General features: G+C 46.3%; 1 protein-coding gene across 4 annotated transcripts in view; it reads left to right on the plus strand.

Annotated features, from left to right (window-relative positions):
* Nucleotides 1-19,458, plus strand: part of Rbm20 (RNA binding motif protein 20) — a 212,680-nt gene that overhangs the window by 57,146 nt on the left and 136,076 nt on the right. The window contains exon 1 of one of the 4 annotated variants that reach the window (XM_076563293.1): nt 9,346-13,491. The exons of the other annotated variants lie outside the window; for them this stretch is intronic. The gene's annotated coding sequence lies outside the window, so the exon portion shown is untranslated. Of the gene's footprint in view, nt 1-9,345; nt 13,492-19,458 lie in introns of those variants that run through there. 4 annotated transcript variants of the gene reach the window in all.

Raw genomic sequence — 19,458 nt, forward strand, 5'->3', positions numbered from 1 at the left:
TATTTTAAATCTTTCAGTCTTTTTTTTTTTTTTTTTTTTTGGTTTTTCGAGACAGGGTTTCTCTGTGTAGCTTTGCGCCTTTCCTGGAACTCACTTGGTAGCCCAGGCTGGCCTCGAACTCACAGAGATCCGCCTGGCTCTGCCTCCCGAGTGCTGGGATTAAAGGCGTGCGCCACCACCGCCCGGCTAAATCTTTCAGTCTTAACATTAGGTATAATGTAAGCCTTGGGTTTCCATGTAAGACTTTTATTATACTGAGGTTTCCTTCTATTGAGTTTTAATTTTTATCATGAACATGGGTTGGATTGTTGTCACATACTTCTTATGCTTCAAGCAAATGGCTTCTCTCCTTTTTATTTTGTTAACTTGGTGTGGTTATATTTACTGAGTTTTTAAAAAAATGTTGAACCATCCTTGCATTCTGGGAATAAACCTCACATGGTCACATTACTGTTTTCTCATTGATGTGACAATGTACCTGACATGAACCACTGAAGGGAGGAGGGTCTATTGTGACACAGTTGAAGGGATGCAGTCCATCACAGTTGGAGGGTCTATTGTGATGTAGTTGAAGGGATGCAGTCCATCAGAGTGGGAGAGTCTATTGTGATGTAGTTGAAGGGATGCAGTCCATCACAGTGAGGAGGACATGGGGACAGAAGCCAGAGGTCATCTGGTCACAGCCTATCCATAGTCTGGAAGCCTGGTGCTGCCCATATTCAGGGTCTTCCAACCTCAATTATTCTAATCTGGAAAGCACTCCACAGACATGTACAGGTCCTGCCAAGCTGACAATCAGTATAAATCACATCAGTCATAGTGTATACTTTTGAATACGTTGTCAAATTCTGTCTACAGCATTTTATTGATTTTTGCATCGTACTCACAAAGAACGTTTGCTATAGAGTTTTCTTTCCTCCTGCTGTCTGTTCTGACCTTAATATTAGGATTGCTGTCCTCAAAGAACAAGAAGGGCTTTTTTCCTCCTTTCCTTGTTTGTAGAAGACCTCAAGAAGGCTTCATGTTCTGTAAATGCTTGGTCGAATTCATCATCAGAGCCAGCCGGCTAAATGATTCCTTTTACTGGAAGGAATTTGATTACTGATTCAATTGCTTTATTTGTCATAGGTCTTTTTCTAGTTCATTCTTCTTCATGAGTCGGGTTCAGTAGATCATATATTTCCAGGCATTTTGCTTATTTCAAGCATGAACATGAATGTGACCATTGCTATTGTTTATTTGTTGCGTGCTGGTGATGGCATTTAAGGTCTTGAACATGCTTGGCAAGTGTTCTCCACGAGCTATATTCTTAGCCCCAAACACGACCATTTTAAAACTGCACAATTGGTAGATTAATTACTATCCTTTGTTTTACTGAATTACTATTCTTGTCTAAGAATATTCTCATTTTAATTGGCATATTATTTCTTTTAAAGTGAATTATCAAGGAATATTAAGATTTTGCTTATATAGATTATCATTAATACATATTCTGGTTTTGCCATATAGTTAATAATGTGTTTTGCCCATTAAAATGGGAGAGTACATATAATTGTATTAAATTATATATGAACTATTTTAACATGCCAATGGTGTAGTTTATACTGTAGGATCTCTGTGAAGTTGTTGGTAAACTATCATTATTGATTGAAAGCTAGCCTCACTTTTGGTAGACTGGCTTGGTTTTCATGTGGTCTTTAGCCTACTTAAATCTGTGAAACAGAATGAACCAGTGATATATTTGGCTCAGGTTTACATTTCTCAAGTTTCTTTTCAGTAACTGGGTCAGAGAGTTTGGAGAGGCAGAGGCACCTATGTGGGAGGGGAGTTTTGTGCCTTCCTCCCATGTTGGTCCTCAACTCAAGGCAGGCGTTTGATGGTAGAGTCATCCATCCATCCAACCAGTATTTATGGAGTATCCCTGCCATGTGCCAAGCTCTTCAGTAATCAGGATCCTCTCCATCTAGAATAGACTCACACAAAGTAGGCAACCTCAGCAGGAACCTTAATCCTCTAAAGAACGTGAATCTGTTATCACATTGTGAGGTTAGAACATGTTCATCCTGTTCTCATTGATGAAGTGGTCATCATCCAGCAGGATGGCCCTTGCGTTGGGAGCTGAAGGAGCCCTCTCTATGGGGTAGGAGGCTGTGGTGGAGCAGTAGGTCCATTTGTGCCTGGGTCTTGGTAACTTTCTAGAATTCTATGTGAAAACTGACCACTGCCTCTAGAGAAGAATATGAGACAAAGTGGGAATCCATCTATTTCACCACCGTGGGAAGCTGGACTTCAGGAAACTCAGGGAAGGAGGTGAGTTAAGAGGTTTGAGTCCTCAGTAGCTCTAATGCAGTGATCAGCTGGTGAGAAGTGGGGTTAAAACAGTCATTTGCAAACCACAGGCTTGTTGACATCCATGGGAAAACATGCCTTACTGTTACATCACACGAGGAGCTGAGGGGGTTTAACTTGAGAATTATAATCCTTTTGAAGCACATTTTTACCCATATTGGAAAGAAATAGGACCATATTGAGCCACTGACCTCCTACAGTGAGTCAGATGTGTGTCAAGGAAGGTCAGCAGAGGACTGCATCTGTGATCCAGGCCTTGGACCTCAAGCCCCTGTGTCACATTCTTATGGAGAGGCCACAGATGATTTTTTTTCAGGTGTTATTATTTCAAAGGTTTTAAAACTTATTCACACATGATTGAATTTCATTAGGATATCCTTAGCAAGAAAGATGACATACTGGGTGTCAAAGTTCTTAAGTGTTCTGACCCCTGCTGAGTGGCGACCACAGTCTCCTGCAGTTTAACTTAAGGGCTTTATTGCTTTGCAGACTGGAAGCCCAAGGTTGGAAACCTAACATGAAATAAATAATAAAATCTTGACTTCCACAGGTGCAGAGGGCATAAATAATCCAAGTGCACACTGCCCGGGCATTCCATATCATGGGCCATTTAGATTTAATGCCCAGGCATTCACTCGTAACTGAATACGTCAGAATGTGCCTCCTGCCAGGGACAGCAAAGGCTGTTATTTCAGAGCAGCGTGAGCTTGTCTGCTGGAGGGCTGCCTCCACCCTCTGGCACTGCTAGAGACCCTTTGGCTAGGTCTCTGAGAAGGTTCATTGGCCCCCTACCCAGTCCAGAGGACAGCACCTATAATGGAGAGCTCTCGTGATTGAATGAAGGGATATTCCGTTGAAGGCAGAACCTAGCAAATGGCTCATTTAACCAGAGACATGGAGAAGTGGACAAGTCACTGATGGGCATGGATTTCAAAATCTTTATTCTCAGAGTCATGTGTTTGAACCTGAGACCATGTGAGTGAGTGGCTAAAAGTAGGTCTCATTTTCTGCTTTAACAGCACATCCTCTCAAGGGCAGTTCATTTTCTGGTAACCAAAGGTGAGACCACAACTGTTGGCTGTAAGTCTGTCTGCATCATTCATGGGTTTTGCACAGGGCATGATCTAATGAGTTTGTTAAGTGAGCCAATGGAAGAAGGCCAGCGCACCATGATGCTCCATACTTCCAAAGCACGCTTACATCTGTCCAGTGCCACTGACTGAAGGTCCTTGAACAGCAGCAAATGTAGCATGTGGTAAATAGTTGGAAAGCAGACTCTAAGGCCTTGCTCCCAGACCTAATCACCCAGTCTCTAAGGTGGGCCCAGGCATGTCTTAACAAGTCTTTGGGTGACTCTGACACCTGCTGAAGTTTGGGCATCATTGGTCTGGAGTATTTTTGTCCAGAAAAGTAACTTAGGAATCATGCATGCACACACACATATACCTACTGCTCATTATCAGTGGGAAGTCCTGCAGGTTGCAGGAGAACCAATCACATGTATGTCTGTGCATCACATGCATGCTTAGTGTCCAGGGAGGTCAGAAGAGAGCATGGGTACCCTGGAAATGGAGTAAGAAGAGATGACTGTGAGCTGCCCTGTGGGTATTGTGAATGGAAGAGCAGGGCTCCTAACCACTGAGCCCTCTCCAGCCTCCTCTTGCTTACTTTTACACTGAGTCATGACTACATGCTGCCAAGTGCTCAACCCTTAGGCTTGCATCATGAAGAATGCTTGGACTTGTCTTCACCCCTACAGCCCCTGCAGCTCAAACTCAAGACTTTCGTGGCCCTGGGAAGGCTCTGCCAAGTCCACAGTCACCTGGCCCCACTCACCTCCATAACCATAAATTAATCTGGTTGGGGTCTTTTCAGGCTGTAAACTTTTTGAACCCAAATTATATCCTTAGAGCCAAAGCTTGCCAGGTAGGTTGACTATAGCATTAGATTATGTGGTTTCCTTGATCTGCACAGTATATTTTTTAAAAAGCATATTGCCAACATTTAAGAATGGGGGGATTTCACAAAGCACTTAAATTGTCTGGCATGGGGTGGGGCTGATAGAATGTATGCCTAGCGTGTACTCGACCATAGGTTTGATCCCAGCACTGCAGAAGCCATGTGTGGTTGTGGACATCTGTAATCACAGCCTTTGGGAGGTAAAGGCAGGAGGGTCAGGAGTTCAAGGCCACCTTTGACTACATATTGAGTTTGATGCCAGCCTGGGTCACATGAGACACCTCCTCCCCTCCGATAAACCCACTTGATGGTACTAGGCAAATACCCCTTGGCAGTAGCGCTGGGCTTAGCCAGACAAGGCTGCCCCTTAAAGGTAGGTGCCCCTTTTATTGGTCTCTTCCCCCTATTTGCCATGGCTTACTTGCAGCCAGATATACCTCTGCCACCTGGCAATCCCCATGTTTGAAAACGTTTTCTATTATTGATTTGGGGTTCCCAGCATGAAGATATTGGGTGATTTTTCTTCATTCATTCATCATCATCCATTGAGTGCTAACTACAGTACAGGCCTGTGAAGGTGTTCACATACAGGAGAGCTGGTGTCTTGTCTGTGAGCTGCCATGAGAGTAACCAGAGTGTGGTACAGTCCCACTCCGTGAGTCACTCCTTATGACCCCTGAGAGCCACCATGCTGCCTGTGGCCTGGGCGCCGACCCCACCTGGGTTCCTACAACTCCCACAGATCCTTCGCTCAAGTCTCGGCTCGTATCCCACCTCTCCTGTGACGCTTCCCCACCCCTTCCTCTCTGGCTTCCTCTGGGTCACCTCTGACCCCTTATTAACACGCCCACACCACCAGCCCATCCCAACTCATGCATTCACTTACATGGAAGAAGAAAAATTCAGTTTTTAATTTTAATTTTTGTGTTTTAAAAAATGTGCATAGGATGTTTTTGAATGTATGTCTGTGCCTGGTGTCCACTGAGGCCAGAAGAGGACTTCAGATCCCCTGGAACTAGAGCTACAGGCTGTTGAGAAGGGAGCTGGGAATCAAACCTGAAAGTTCTCTGAAAGAGTAGCAGTACTCCTGACCACTGAGCCCTTTCTCCAGCCCCAAACACCTATTTTTTTTTTTTTTAAAGCTAGAGATCGCATGGCCTCTGGGCGGTTCTAGCTTCGTATTTCTTGAATGCATTCCTTGATGGTCACACAGCCCTGAGCATGTAGCAGGTCCCAGTTAACTGCAGGCAATGGGCCAGGAATGAAGCGAGCTCCAGAAGAGGTTGCAAGGGAGGCCAGCGGAGAGTAATTAGGAGGACTCCCAGCCTCTTCCTAGTAGGTCCCCTCCACAGGGAGCCTGATGGGAAGCCTGCATGTCCCCTGAGGACCCAGTATCCCTACCGGAGAGTTGATACCCTGTGAGGAAGGCACCAACACCCGCCTGTCTGGCCACAGGCATCCCAGACAGTGTCGTGCAAGGTGTCGCTGGCATTCTCCCCTTTCAGCCTGACGGAGCATCCTTTGGGGTGGCAGGGGAAGGTTCACTGAAGGCAGCTTGGAGCTGGGAAAGGGAGGTGTCATTTTGATGACCATCCCCTCAGCCTGCTGCCACGCTCCTTGAGAGCCTTGGACACCTCGCCCTGTCCCACTTTTAGCTTCTGACGCAGTGATACTGATTGCTAAAAGCAACTCAGTTGCAAATAACACCACCATGCTTCGTAACACAGCCTCTTCCAAAAGTGCTGTAGACGCTGGCCAAGGCTGGTGACCTTTTCTTAGCAGACCTCTGTTCTCAAAGCAGCCAGCCAGACCACTGCCCTGCAGGAGGGGCACCAAAGAAAGAGCCACCTCATCTGCCGGGGCTCTGTTATATGTCACTTGGTGTGCAGGGTTCCAAGAATGACTTGGCTTCTTGACAGGGAACATGATAGAATGTCAGGACCTAAGCTAATGTTAAATATGTTTTGCCCAGCCAAGTCATGCACAGGCACTGATAGAAGCCATCGGTCATTCACCATGTACCATGTGGCTGCGGGGCTCCATGGATAGGCTGGTGATGATGGAGATCTAGCACACAGCGGCTTCTCATGCACAATGTGGGGTTTTGGAAAGCAGGAGGGTTTCTCTTTACAAAAGGCACTTTTTGAAACACTTGCTTCCTGTCCCTCTTCCCCTTCTGACCCCACCCACCCCTTTTGTTCCTTCTTCCTGTCTCCCACACCCGCTGCTGTGTGTTTGGGGTTATCTCCTGCGCCTTGGTCAGCAACAGCAGACTTCCAGGTGACAAGCTTGTCTCAGTTTACAGGATCTACACTTTCTTCCTCCAGTCTCCCCTGTAGAGACCAGGATAAGGAAAGTGGATGGCCTCATGCAAATTTCAGCCTTGGACAAGTTAGGGGGAGTGATATTAACAACTATAATATGATTGTTGGGCAGTTCACTACAGGGAAGCTGTATGGATTAAGATTAAGACGTGTTTAGCTGCCAACAGAGAACTCAGCAGTCTGTGGATTAGAGGGACATTTGACATTTACTCAGTGGATGGCTGGAGGCAGAAGCCCCAGGCTTGGTTTGTAGACTCAACAAGGTCCATAGGGACTCAGAGACTTGCTACCCTTGGTTTTCATGCTGGAGCCTCCTCTTCGCAGATGGTGACACAGGGGCCAAGGGCACCAAGACCTGGGAGCCAAGGGCACCAAGACCTGGGAGCCAAGGGCACAAGAGATAGGAGGTGGGAGCTCCTGGGAGTGGGCAGCACAAACTCTACCTTCTCGGGAATATTTCCAGACCTGTTGCAGAGACTCTGCTATGTATATATGAATGTATGTATGTGTGAATGTATGTATGTATGTATGAACATACGTATATATGAACGTATGTATGTGTGAATGTATATATGAATGAATGCATGTATATATGAATGTATGTTTGTATGTATGTATGCATGTATACAGCATGTGTGTGGAGGTTAGAGGGTAGCTTTCAGGAGTTGATTTTCTCATTCTACCTTGAGGGTTCCAGGGATTGAACTCAGGTTATCAGGTTTGGTGGCAAGTGCCATCTCACTAGCCCAGAAAATGCCCTCTCTAGATAAAATCCAACCAGAGACTTGAGTCCTTTTGGGCTGTGACCTGGTGAGATGAGACTGCACCCCAAATGTTCTTTTCTCACAGCCACAGTCTGGGGAATTGTATTTCTTGTGAGCTTTCTCCAGCAGAGTTCCCAGGTGGGCTTAATTTTCCCAACTGCCCAGCCAGGATTCCACTGAGACTCCTGACAAGTTCTTTCCTTAAAAACCATAAAGCCAGACTCTCCAAACATGCCTCCAGCTGGTTCCTTGCATGGTGTGTGGGTCTCATCAGTTACCCAGGGGGACCGTGTGAGCCAGAACTCTCAGTGTTAGCACTAAGGTACGGTGCCTTCTGTTTGGGAGTCTGTCTAGAATGTTTGGTTCTAGCCCTCCTTGTCCTGCCCTGGGAAATGATTTCACTGCCATGTTAATTTGGGTTTGCGTGTGCATGTCCACATCCAGGCCTACACATAGTGCCACCCCATTTCAGTGGGAAAGGGAGACAGTGATTTCATGGCAGCTGTCTTTTTGATGAATGTTCCCAGGTCCATGTACATAGGCCATGACATTCCTGACTTCCCACTTGACAATCTGAAAATCTTGTGAGCCAGGCCGCCTAACCACAGACCTACCTTGGAATGCCACATCAGCTCCAAGTTCAGTCCCCAGAGACCACGAAAGCAAGGCATTTGCAAGAGCCAGTATGTAGACTTGAGGCTGATAAGGTGGAGGACTGAGGGGGTGTGTTCTGAGGGCATGAGTGGCAGGAACGAAACAATCCTGGGCCATAGGACTGCAGGGCTGGGGTCACATCATCAAGCATGATGCGATTGCATGGTTTTGTTTCAGCCAACCCCGGCCTTCCCTTTTATCCATCCCCAGATACATTCACTTTTTGTGGCTCCTCAGCCCTTCCCTCTGAAATGCACCCCTAAAGGGGTTCAGCTCTTATCTCTGTTCTCCAATCTCCAATGGTAAGGTGGCCAAAGGATTCACCCCCCCCCCCCATTCACAAACCCCCTCCATCCCTCGGAGAGTTTTCAGCTGGCTTTGCCATGGGAAGGGTTTGTCCTGTGTTCTCCAGGGCTTTGCAGCTCTGGAGGATCTGCTGTGAGGATTAGAGTTCCATCCACCTGTCTGTCTTCGAGGTGAGATGCAGACGTCACAGAAGGGAGTGTTCTAGAACCCAGTCCCCTGCAATGGGATCAGATTCCACCAACATTCACTGTCAACACTTGGGACGGGCTGTTTAACCTCTCTGCACCCCACTTTCTTTGTCTATAACAGTACACACCCCGATGGTGTTAGTAGTTAATAAGTCAGTGTTTAAGAACTTAAAACGGTACCTGGCAATTAGTAAGCATCACAGAAGTGTTGTTTATTAAATAAACCTTGGGCCAGGGATGTAGCCCAGTTATCAGAATATTTGCCTAACATTCATAAAGCCCTGGGTTCAATCCTCAGCTGTGCATTAACTGCACATGCCTGTAATCCCTGCCCTGGGGAGATGGAAGCAAGAAGATCAAAAGGTCAAGGTCATTCAAAGTCTCAAAACAAGTTGGAGGCTAGCCTGGACTACATGAGACCCTGTCTCAAAAATAATCTTAAGAGGGCTGGCAAGATGGCTCAGAGGTTAAGAGCACTGGCTGCTCTTCCAGAGGTCCTGAGTTCAATTCCCAGCAACCACATGGTGGCTCACAACCATCTGTCATGAGATCTGTCACCCTCTTCTAGTGTTCTGCCTGTGTACATGTAGAACACCATATACATAATAAATAAATCTTTAAAAAAAATAATCTTAAGAATTGGAAATTTTTGTTGTTGTTTTTGGCTTAGTTCTTAAGTTCTAATAGGATTTTTTTTGTTGGAATAGTTGCATATTGGGATTCAGTTGTATAAAATAATATAGGTTCTGCTGTATATATATATATATATATATATATTATACATTTATATATACCCTCCCCATGATGACATTTTGCAAAACTGTAGTAAGTATCATAATGTTAGCATGGATACAATCCCCCCCCCAAATCCAGTCTCCCCAGGACCTACGTGCATTTGTATTTAGTCTTGTATTATCTTACGTTTTCCCTCTCCAGTCAAGATGCTGCCCAGTTCTACCTCACTAGGCTCCTCATATCTCCTTCTGTAACCATGCCCACCTCCCTCCATGCCCCAGCCAAGCCCCTGACAACGATTAGTCTTAAATTTTTTGAATTTTAAAATGTTTATGTAAGTGGAGTAATATAGTATGTAAGCTTTTGGATTGACATTTGTGTATGTTTATGTGCATATTTGATGTGTCCAGGTGTATGTATATGCATGTGTGTACATGTGGAGGCCAGAGGTCAACCTTGGGTGTCCTTTCTCAGGTCTGTCTGCCTTGTTTGAAGCAGCATCACCACCCAGTTAGCCTAGGCTGGACGGCCAGTGAGACCCAGGTATCCACCTGACTCTGCCTCCTCAGCACTGGGATTTACAAACTCATGCCACTATGCCTAGTTTCTTTATGTGGGACCTGGGGATTGAACTCAGGTCCTCATGCATGGGTGGCAAACGCTTTACTGACTGAGCCATCTTCCCAGCCCATGGGGTTAACTTCTTTATTCGGCCCAGGTTCCTGAAGATTCACTCACCCACGCTGTTGGGTGCGTCTCTCACAGTTCATTCTTTTTTACTTGTTGATGTTTTTTTTTTCATAGAATATATACATTCCAGTTTGTTTACCAATTTGGCTGGTGGTTTTTTCATAGAGTATATACAATCCAGTTTGTTTACGTGTTTGCCTAGTGAAAGATATCTGGACTCTCTAGTTTGGGGCTAAAATGAATAACAATGCTATGGATGCTTACATGCAGGTTTTTGCAAGAACATACATTTCATTTCTCTGGAACAAATGCCTAGAATGAATATCTTGGTTCCCATGACAATTGTACACTTAAATTTACTATTTAAATAGGTATAAAATAATACTTATTCATTTAAATATGTACTTTTTGCCTTCCTATGACAACATATTTGACAAAATCGACTTAAGAACTGGTTTATTTTGGCTCAGGGTTTAAAGGTTCAGTCTGTCTTTGCAGGAATGCATGGCGGCGACAGTGTGAGGCAGATGGACACGTCGCGGCACCAGTCAGGATGCAGAGAGACGAAAGCCAACACTTCGCTAGCTTTCTCCTTTTCCTTTGGTCTGAGACCCCACCCTTGGAACAGTGCCCATATTCAGCATGAGGCTTCTCATCTCATGTGAACCTTTGTAGAAATACCTGGTTCATCTCCTAAACCCTGCCAAGTTGACAGTCAAGATTAACAGTGTATATGTCTCACTTATACAGCCCCCCAACTGCAAAACCCAGTAAAATACAGCAAGCAGATGGTAGCAAGGCCACAGTCTACCCATCCCACCTAAATCCCCCCAAACTCACTCTTACTCATTCTGTGTACATTTTGTTTATTCCCACATGAAATTTCCTCCACCAGACAAATGAACCATTTAGCCTCACTTAAGTTCTGCAGATGTGGGCATAATGCAGCTGGGTTCTTTGCCGTAGGTAACTCGGTGATAGACCGCCTGCCCAGCATGGTGAGGCCCTGGGTTCACCTCTGTGCCTGGGCTGTGGGGAGATCTAAGTGAGGCGGGCACTGCTGGGAAGTAGCCAGGTGGTACCTGCTTTCCCTGGACTCTCATGGGATGACACTGCTTCTTCCTGGAGAGTCCATCCACTTCATGGAGCACAGGCAAAACTCACTGGTACCTGAACCACATAACTTCCATTCTCTATCTGACAAAATTGATTTCAATGAAAATCATGTGAACTCGTCTTTATTTTCCCGATCTTTCTTTAGTTTGAAAAAAAAAAAAAAGAATGATTGAGGGACAGTGCACATAAGCTTTAAATATGCCATGCAAATTTAGTAAAATATTTCATGCCCAAATTAAAACATGCTTAATGAACAAAATTGCTACATTTTATATTCTGATGCTTTATTGTATTGAGTTTTAAGACACAAATAAAAGGTCAAGGAGCTAGCTTTCTTTTCTTTCACAATCGTTGTTATCACTAATTTTTTTAAATTGGTTTAAACCCAGGGTTCTATAGCATTGCAGAGTATCTGCCATAGAATTAAAGACTCTGAACTATTATGATTCTATTTTTGAATCACTGTGTGTAGCTTGGTTTGAATTTACATATGAACGTTGAGGCTGGGAGTTCTTTCACTAGCTTTGATATGAAATGCCCTATTTCCTCCAGTTCTGGGACCCTAACATGGGGCTTCTTGAATGCTGTACCACAGAGTTACCCCTCAACCTCAAAGCTGTGCCTCTAGAGGGGAGTTATAAAGATTATATGTTTGCTATTCAAGCTGAGCAAGAGCTGTATGGTTTAGAAAAACAAACCAACAAAACATTTCATTAGGATTGTTGATGTGTGGTGTCTTAGAAACTTCTGTTTTGCTACTATTTAAAAATTTTGCACAGAGCAGGGTGTGGTGGTACATGCTTGTTGATCCCAGTACCTGGAGGCAGAGGCAGGCAGATCTCCATGGGGTTGAGGTCAGTCGGGTCTACCTAGAGAGTTCCAGGCCAGCCAGGGGAAACTTGGTGAGACCCCCCCATAAAAAGCAACACAGAGACACGAACCCCTGGAGATAGCATTTTTGCTGATTGCTTTCATTTATGTTCCAGTAATGAGTAAAGGTCAGGAGGTTTGGGAATTTGTGGACTGCTATTGAGTCTCACAGCTGCCCATCTGTAGCTGTGTTGACTTTGATCTGTCTTGTCTTGATAGTTGGATTCTGTTTCTTTATTTGCACAATGGTAACGCTTGATGTGGCTTGATGATAGGATCCACACACAGTACCCGGAGTAGGCTCTGGCAGGTGGAAAGTTCTTAAGAAATACTGTCTCTGCTTCACCTGCCAGAGATGGTACCCACGAATCTCTGGGCTAGCCTCAGACCTCGGATATCAAGTCACTGAGCTGTATCTCCTTTAGTCCTTTCTTTGACTTGCCCTAGGTAACACAACAGCTCTGTTAGACAATCACTGAACCCCAAGGAAAGCCACACAGACACCAGCATTGTGAGATGTGTTCACCAGAATCTAGCCTGAGTGTGAAGAGCTGTTCTGGTCCATCCTGAACTGGGAAGGAGGTTGCAAGCCAGAGTGTGGAGCTATCAGAAGGGCAAACCCCAGTAATATGAGTGGTTCTCCTGGGCCAGGGGTGCCAGGGTTCTGCAGCTGTTGCTTAGAATAGAGGAGGCTTGGCTTGGTGCAGGCCCGTTATAGACCACTTTTCTCTTCCTCTGGCCTGCCCCTGCCTCCTCCTCCTGCCCCTCATAATTGCTAAAGAATGTGGTCCAGGCCTTTCAGTGGCCTTTGAGAGCCTTTTACAGCAGTTAGGAAGGAATTCTTGGTATTCTCATCATGTTTAAAAGATTATACATGACACAGCTCAAGCTGAATGGGAAATAAGCTTAATGCCCCGGAGACTCTGTATGGCTGCGATACTTGGGCTATTTTATATTGTAAGACGAACCAGTTACACTTGAAGGGGCCAAAGAACACTCTTAATTTTATGCAATTTAATCTTGCCAATTGATTAAGGTTTTTTTTTTCCCTTTTAAAGAGGAGTCTATTTAGTATGACTTATTGGGAGTCGTGAGGGGCAAGTGCTTTTTAATTTAAAAAATTAGAAGCACAGTACAAATCAAGTTTACAAAGGTTATTTCTGGTGTAAATAATCTCAGATGTAGATCATTAGACATAAAATGGAGCTTAAGCATTTTCTTCTGCTAACCTGATATTCAGAATGTACTGTAAATATTCTATAGTATTAGCTGCATGGCCAATTCATTTCAACTGGAAAAAACATTAATAGACGTATAACTTAATCAAGGCTAAGCTATAAATACTCTTTCAAGGTGCTTTGGCTGGGCTTTACTGCCATCCTGCCAACTTGTCCCTTGAATTCTTACAACAGCAAGAATTATTTTTGTAACAGAGGGAGAAACAATAAGGACTTTACATTTTGATTTAGATTCTAGATAGCAGTCTTGAGGAATTGAGGATCCAGAGCTCCTGTCCCTGAAGGTAACCACAGGAAGGTAAGTGAAGTTCAGGATATGCTTTGGAACCAAGAGGCAGGTGTTTGAGGGTGGCTCGGACTATTACAGAAACATTCAGTGGGTGTTCATAAATTTAGGGAGGATGATGTGGGCCCGAGAACCAGTTTTATATCAGACATAGATGGAATTTTATTTCATTTTAAGTCCCGGGCTATCAATAGCTCTTTCCCTTTTTTTTTAAAACATTTTTCAAGCATGTCTTCCTCATGCCTTAATCTCGGGTCAGAAATGGGCTGCTGCTGGCCCACACCTCAGCTTGCCTTTGAACCAGGTCAGGGCCATCCTTCTGAAGCAGGGTCAGGTTCAATGTGAGATAAACAGCTTGCGATCCTAAGCCCGTGTTGACATGTCATCCACACCGGACAATGTGGCATTGCTAATGCCCTCCTGCTGCTAGTGAGATGGCCAGGGTTTAAATGCTGGGATCTGGAGTCAAAGAGCCAGAGGATGACCCTGGAATTTAGATGCTGCATTCCTGCCTTGGGGAGGGCAGTTCCGCAGCAGGCTCAGCACACAGAGTGAGCACAGCTCATCTGTGCAAAGCCTAGCAAAGGGCGCGGGGCGGGTAGCAAAGGACGCGGGGCGGGTAGCAAAGGACACACACGGGGCGGATAGCAGAGGACGCGGGGCGGATAGCAAAGGACGCGGGGCGGATAGCAAAGGACACGGGGCGGGTAGCAGAGGACGCGGGGCGGATGGCAGAGGACGCGGGGCGGGTAGCAAAGGACACGGGGCGGATAGCAAAGGACACGGGGCGGATAGCAAAGGACGCGGGGCGGATAGCAGAGGACGCGGGGCGGATAGCAGAGGCCGAGGGGCGGATAGCAGAGGACGCGGGGCGGATAGCAGAGGACGCGGGGCGGGTAGCAGAGGACACGGGGCGGATAGCAAAGGACGCGGGATGGATAGCAGAGGACGCGGGGCGGATAGCAGAGGACGCGGGGCGGATAGCAGAGGACGTGGGGCGGATAGCAAAGGACGCGGGATGGATAGCAGAGGACTCGGGGCGGATAGTTCGTTGTTTGTTTCACTATGTGTCTGTGGGCAGAAACGCTTTGAGTAAAGGTGTGATTAAACAAAAACAAAACAAAAAACACTTATTTGGGGGGGCTGGAGAGAAAGTCCAGTGGTTAGAGCACTGGCTGCTCTTCCAGAGGACTCGAGTTTGGTCCCCAGAATCCACATAACAGCTCACAACCATCTGTAACTCCAGGTCCAGGGAACCAACGCCCTCTTCTGGCCTTCACAGGCACTGGGCATGCATACGGCAGAGTCACAGGTGCTGGGACTGTGGAGGAAGGCGCGGGACGGGGAGGTGCAGACTCTTCATGGGAAAATAGTCTCTCAGTGTTACCCGGGGGTGGGGTGGGGTGGGGGTGGGGGTGGGGGAGGAGGCATGCAGAGTTTCCAAGGCTCTCGAGAGAGGTGGCTTGGGAGGCAGAGGCCATGGAGGAGGTCTCAGGATGGGAGTCTGATTCTGTGAGACTCGAGGTGACCTCAGACTCTCCCGTCAGCCACCCTTCTCCTGGGAGACGAGGAGGGGTCTGGAGTAGGGAGCTGTGGGAAGGACAGATCAATGTCACTTCTTTACCTGAAGCCGTCACCACAGCCGCAACTCTGCCTGATTTGGGAGGAGGGGAGCAAGAGAGCTTTGCGGTGGCCGTGGTGAGATTTAAGCTTTGAAACGGACCGTGTTGAGTCTCAGAAATCTAAGCGAGATTGGACAACTGGAAGTAGCTGAGAGAAAGATTTCGGTTAAGCTGGCTTTAGGAAAGGTTCATCAATGGGCTGGGGAGAGAAATTTATACTGCCCAGAGGGGCAGTTCTGGAAAGCTGAAAGCATTCCATGTGTACGCATAAAGAATTGAGGTTCTCCCGTTACCTTGCTTTCTCTGTCTGGTCCAGGAGAATCATCCACTAAGTGACTTACTCGTCTTACAGGAGTTAGTAAGAGTCACCTCATCTACACTGGGCATCAGCCACCCGAATTCTCCAACTGTGCTCTTTCCCTTACTCTTGGGGATGCTGAATTTCTAGCTAGGGATCATATATCACACACACACACACACACACACACGCACGCACGCACGCACGCACACACAATTTATATATCATGTACATATAGTTTTGTTTGTTTCTCTTTTACGTGTATGGGTGCTTTCCCTGGACATATGTCTGCACCACCTGCATGCTTTATCATGGAGGCCCATAGAGGGTGTCTGCTCCCCTGGAACTGTTACAGATAGTTGAATCTGTCCTGTGGGTGCTAGGAACCCAACCTGGGTCCCCTGGAAGATCAGCCAGTGATCTTACCCGAGTCTCCACCTCCGGGATCCTGTCTGTCTGCACCTTTTCTTTTGTGGTTCCTCATCCGCTGTTGTAAACCGGTGTGTTGACGGTCCTCAATAGGACTTTCCCCTCCCACCTTCCAGGAAGGTTGGCATTGTTTTAGACAGAAGAATCATCTCAGCACTGGCACTAGCAACCTCAGACGAGGTTACAGGATCCAATAAACCACACTTTCTGTCTTCGTGTCTGAGGGTTGTCATGAAGCCACGTTTTGTAGTATTTTGTGTCATTCTTACAGCAGGAGGTCAGTCATGAACTAAACAAGGTGCCCTGTTCCAGTTAGATTCCTGCTGGTTAACTGTGTGGGTTTGGGGCAACACACAGCTCTGCCCCTCACTTCTTTCATTCTGAAGATTGTGTGTGTGTGTGTGTGTGTGTTTGTGTGTGTGTGTGTATTTGTGTGTGTGTGTGCATGCATGCGCACATGCACATGTGTGTTGACAATAATTATTGTAATATGTCGAACAGAGTTTAAACTACAGGCCAGTACAACTTAGTACCCCCTATAATGGTCTAAAGGTGACATGAGGAGACTCTCCTCAGACATATCAGTCCGTGTTGATTGAGACTAGTAAAAATTATTCTAGAGACTCCAGTAATTACTGTTCTTTTTTTCATATATATATATATATGACATACAGACATACGGACAGACATGACTATATCATTCTATCAGGAATCTTGTTTTGTCTGTGAGTCTCCAGTGCATCTGTGAGCGTTTCTAAAAATGGTTGTCCATCGTCTCATCTTACCCTCTTTGGTGTACATGTTAGGAATTAAGTTTCCTTTCCCTTGGTGCCTGAGTTCCCCGGAGACCTCTTGTAATATTTCATTTGTTCTGCTTACTGCCTCAGTCCCCTGAACTTTGGGGGTTTCCCCGTTAAAGCCATGGACTGTGAGTGGTTCACACAGGGGCTCAGCTAATAGGGAAGATGAAGAGAGCTGTGTGTGTGCGCGCATGTGTGCGCATACGCACGTGCGTGCGTGCTGCCCAGTATGGTAAAGACTGGAAGTCACTGGTTTAGGCATCCTTCCGGGGAAGGTCTGCCTTACTCCTTTGCTAGTAACGGGGGTGGGGTGGCAGGTGAGTAGTTGGGGCAGAAGCAGCTGTGAGCAGGCCCCAGGGGTCTCCAAACTGAGTAAAATTCAGCTTCGTTATCTGCCATGGACCACGTGACCGTCACCCAGTCTCACCTGAGAGTGCCAGATACCCTGTCTTCTCCTTCCCCATGGACCGAGGAAGACAGCCTTGGACAGGCTGTAGCCAAGACAATTTTATAATTGTCAACTTGCATCGGTTCAGCCATCAGTGAAAGAATGTGCTTTGAGATTGGGGTCAGCTCAGTGGTTCAAGGTGTAGATTGTGCCCCAAATTGAAATAACAAAACAGGAAAACATGATCAGAATTCAGAAGGCAGGAGTACGTGAATACTGAGCAGTTAGCTGGGCTATGAGATGAACTTTACGGTTACAAATATGGAAACTTCTCATTGATTGTTTCTGCTACCTTCCTTCTACTTGCATTTTTAAAGTACCAGTGAGTGGGGTGTTTTCATTGTTTGGGTTCAGGATGAAGAAACGTTGGCTGGCTGTGTTCATGACAGGGTTGTCTTGTCTGTGCTTACTTTGGACACTTGTACCCATCTTTCAGATGCAGGTTTCCGAGGATTGTATGGTTCTCTTTACACACCTCCCACAATGACTGAGCTGGTGAAGGTAGTCTACAGGAAGACTGTATGGAAGCCACCGCAGCCTCATGCTTTCCTACTCTCTTAGAAGTACTCTGGGGTGTCTCTGTATGTTTTCCCATCATGAGCTCCATGTCCCTTGCTCATAGAATCCCTCCTCTCTCTCATTGATTGGACTCCTGGAGCTGGGGGCTCGGGTCCCTGGTGCATAAGCCAGCTTTTTGGAGCCTAGTGCCAATGGTGTGACACTTTGCGCAGCCTTGGTACAGGGCAGAGTGGCTTGGACCTGCCTCAGCTGAGTGTGCCAGGCTCTGCTGACTCCCCATGGGAGACCTTGCCTTGGAGGAGGTGGGAATGGGTGGGGTTGGGGGGAAAGGCTGGGGGGCAGGAGGAGGGAGGTGAGAGGAATCTGTGGTTAGTATGTAAAAGGAATAGAAATCATTATCATCATCATCATCATCATCATCATCATCAATGTTTATTTAAAAATACTCTTGGGCCCCACTTCATTTTTCCCTTTGTGTCTCATAAATACTCTACTGCCATCTTCTCTCCTCTGCCTCCCTCCCTCGCTCACTCGCTCTAATACAATTCCATCTGCATGCATTTCATTTTGTTTTAAGAGTAATCATCTAGGGAGGGAAGATGGCTTGGCAGGTAAAGGCACTTGCCCTCTGTCCTCATTCAATCCCCAGGACCACGTACTGGGAGGAAGGAACCAACTCCCACAAGTTGCCCTCTGACCTCCACATACATGCCCCTGGCACACATAAATAAATAACTGTAATAAAAGAGGGTGATCTGCAGGGAAGCTAAAGAATGTAACAGGTTTATTTCAGTTCATGGATGACAGACCCACGTAGCCCCTTCACACATGCAGGGCTTACTGTCAAAACTGTCAAAATGACACCCTTGTCCCCTGGCAGCCTGGAGTGACATCAAGCCAGACTTTGAGGTCTCTCACAGCTGCCTTGAACCCCATTTCCGTCATGCGGGGTGGGTGTACAGCCTGGGGTGATGATTTCTGACCTTGTCCTTTGTCCTATTGCCTAGTCTGCCTCCCACACTGTGCCTCCTTCTTTTGGTTCGGGTTCTCTTGGGGGAATGCCTCACTTGTCCTACATGGTCCTACTGTAGCTGTTAGTCATGTGGTCTTCCTCACTCAGGGAGGGTGCCTGGACTGGTCCTCCTGACTGCCTGTGGGAGGCATGTCATTCAGCGGCATCCCCAGACAGCACTTCTCCAGAACCAGGCAGAGAGAAACTGTTACTTTTGAATTAAGGCTGCTTTGCAGAGAGACAGAAGTCTGGGCAGTCCAGCAGCTTTTGTTTGTCATGTGACGGTTTTCTTGGAGAATGAAGAACAGGGCAAGCAGAAGGAGAGGCAGGCAGGGCCAAGGGCTTAGCTGCATTGCCTCAGGACACCTCTGGCTTCCGGAGTCTGGAGCCAGTTTCCTTGTTTTGTCTCAGTGACTTTGGAGAAAGAAGACTTCAGCCAGGTCCAGTTAGAAGAGCTCATACGCAGCATTTTCAGCCTCCATATTTTGCAGTGTTCACATTTTGTAAGCAATAGGTGAGTTCATAACTATAAAGATGGAAACACCCTTGTTTTTCCTTAGAAGTCTTGATCAGAAGTGGCAGTCTCCCTTACTCCCAGCCCCCTTTCTCTGTATGCACATCCACATGTATTCACATGTATCCACATGTATCCACATGTATCCACATGTAAATGTACATGTATACTTTGCTTTACTTTTTAACATTTAGAGTTGTGTTTCTCATTCATTGTTACGTAAATCATTTCCTTTTTTCACGTTCTTTGATGTTAGTACATAAAATTCTACTTCAATCTTATCAAGTACTTCAGGGATTAGATGACACAAATACTTCACTGAAATATCCCGTTGATG

Source organism: Peromyscus maniculatus, chromosome 1 (assembly GCF_049852395.1).
Source record: "Peromyscus maniculatus bairdii isolate BWxNUB_F1_BW_parent chromosome 1, HU_Pman_BW_mat_3.1, whole genome shotgun sequence".
NCBI classification, from domain to species: domain Eukaryota; kingdom Metazoa; phylum Chordata; class Mammalia; order Rodentia; family Cricetidae; genus Peromyscus; species Peromyscus maniculatus.